Consider the following 2734-nt stretch of genomic DNA (forward strand, 5'->3'; position numbering starts at 1 on the left):
ACCCACATCCCTGCCCTCCAATGGTTCTCCCGGGGCTTATTGGAAAACCTGCTTAGTACACCAGTCGCAAAACTGATGTCCGGCCGTGTGTTGCACAAGTAAATCAAGCTACCCACAAGCCTTCTGTACTTCGCTTCGTCCACCAGTGGTGATGAATCCTCGTTTGAGAGCTTCACGTCAATCTCCATAGGGATACCAACTGTCTTGCACTCAGCCATGCCAAATGCCTTCAGTATCTCTCCAACATACTTCAGCTGTGAAATGAAGATCTGTTTCGGCTCTTGCCAAACTTCAATCCCCAAACATAAATGCATCAGTTTGAGGTCTGTCATTTCAAACTCTCTTCCTAGCAAATGCTTTGTCTGCGAGATCTTCTCTTCATGGTTCCCTGTTATGACAAGGTCATCCACATAAAGGACCACAATCATACACCTTCCTCCTTATCTGAAGATATACAAATTTGCATTAGATGGGCTCCTCTTGAACAAGTTTTGCAGAAAGTAGGCATTAATTCGCTAGTACCACGCTCGTGGGGCCTGTTTCACCCGTAAAGTGCCTTCTTCAATTTATAGACTTTACCTTCTAAACTGGGGATCTCAAAACCTGGTGGTTGCTCCACGTATACCTCCTCCTTGAGATCTCCATTCAAAAAGGCAGATTTTACATCCATCTGAAACACGGGCCAACTTCCCTTGGCAGCTAAAGCCAAAACACTGAGAATTGTGGTTAGTCGAGCTATGGGAGCAAAAGTATCCTGATAATCAAAACCATGTACCTGTGCGAATCCTTTTGCCATGAGCCGAGCCTTGTACTTATCCAACGTGCCGTCGGACTTGTACTTGGTCTTGTACACCCACTTGGTTCCGATTACCTTGCATTTTGGTGGTCGATCCACAAGGTCCCAAGTGTTGTTCTTCATTATGGAGCCATACTCCGACTGCATAGGCTCCATCCACCTATCATCACCCTGTGCCTCTTCAAGACACATGGGTTCTTCAGCACAAATCACCTCTGTCATCAACACATAGTTGACCAAGTGTTCCTGCGGCCTCCTTTGCTCCTCTAATCTCTTGGAACGGTGGTGTTCGGATGGTTCCTCCTCAATGGCTGGAGGTTCTCTGCCGTCCAAAAGCTGCTTTACCCACTTTGGGAATGGCCATTGCAGTTGTCATTCTGCAGACTCTTCTTCCTCTTCTTTATCTTGAATCCTCCCAAGCACCGTTGGGGGAGTTCGGTCTGCTGTTGGTGGCGGTACTGGATGGATATCCTGGTCCTGGTTGTCTGGGAAGGAAGCATCCTCCTCCAATTGATGCGGTTGTTTTGAGAAGACCACATCACGACTTACTATTACCTTCTTGGTAATAGGGTTATAGAGACGGTAACCCTTTGCCTCTTCACTGTAGCCCAAGAAAATACACATGATAGGCATCTTGTTTGCACTATTCATCTTCCTTTTAGGGGAGAGGTTATAGATGAAATCCAAAGTTTGAATAGTAAAAGGAGCAAGGAAATCAAAGGTTGTTTAAGCACCAAAAAACTTCATTTTGATGTGCCTTAGAGGGACTAGAGGTACAAAAGAAGAAGTTATTAAGGTCTTTACCATAAAGGGGATTAGGAGGTTAAGGGATTCAAAGAGTTTTCAATGGATTTTCTATCATTAGGAGTGAGGAATCCTAGGTTAATGAAACTATGAATGTTATTAGTGGAGAGCTAAATACCAGTTGGAATGGGCAAGGGGAAGGCATAATTGAGGAATAAGGATGTCATTAGTGAGCCCTAGAATGAGAGAAAGGAAACCATCATGGGAGTGGTTGTCATCATTAAGTAGTATGGCTGCAAAATTAGAGGCAACTCTTTTAAGTCTAGACAAAGCGCTATCATCCTCATTTTAAGAAAACTTAAGGAGCTTTATCCAATCATTCAAGGAAAGGATATACTCATTTTTAGAGAACTCAAGGAGGTTTATCCAATCATTCAAGGAAATGATATCAAGTAGGAAAGGGGAGCTTGAATTTAGGACCTCGAGATCCTGTGATTTGATGAAAGAGAGCATCTCAAGCTTGTGGAAGCAAGTAAGTACCAATTGAGGAATTGGGGATGGCAGAGGTAGTGGGTTGTTCAAGGATTTTTCTTCAAGTGTAGAGTCCCACAAACCTTTTTCTAAAAATAAAATATAAGGGTAGAAAGTGAGAAAGAACTCATATTAGTGAGTCAAAAGCCATAGGGATTCGATGACATAAGGGTACTATGTGCAACCATGATCAAAGTTGTAGGGGAACACAATGTCATGTGTACTATGTGCTTTTATATAGCTACATGACAAGAACGAAGAGAATATATTTCAAGGCCACAAACCAAAGCCACTTTGAAAATGAGCTTGTATAAAAGTAAATGAATGTGACATTCTAGTGAATTGGGAAAGTGGAATGTTTAAAATGAGAGCTTCCAAAGCAACTATCTTTGACAAACCTTTCATTGACGACGATATTTGAACCACCCAACAAGAAAAACACGACTGAGAACATGATTTAACTTAATTGGGAAAACATGTGTCATCCTGCCTTGTTATTGGGGTCCCTTTAAAAAATCATTCAAAACTATATGCTTTAAAGAAGATTTTAAAGATGCAAAGTATATAAAATAGGAGAAAATGAGTTTGCAAAGAAGATACCATATTCACTTTTGAGTTTATAAAGTAGTTGACATAGACAGTTTGCATAATAAGCACAGTCCA

This window comes from Dipteris shenzhenensis, chromosome 5 (genome assembly GCF_047967505.1).
Source record: "Dipteris shenzhenensis isolate YYH24624 ecotype China chromosome 5, Dip_SZ_1.0, whole genome shotgun sequence".
Taxonomy (NCBI): domain Eukaryota; kingdom Viridiplantae; phylum Streptophyta; class Polypodiopsida; order Gleicheniales; family Dipteridaceae; genus Dipteris; species Dipteris shenzhenensis.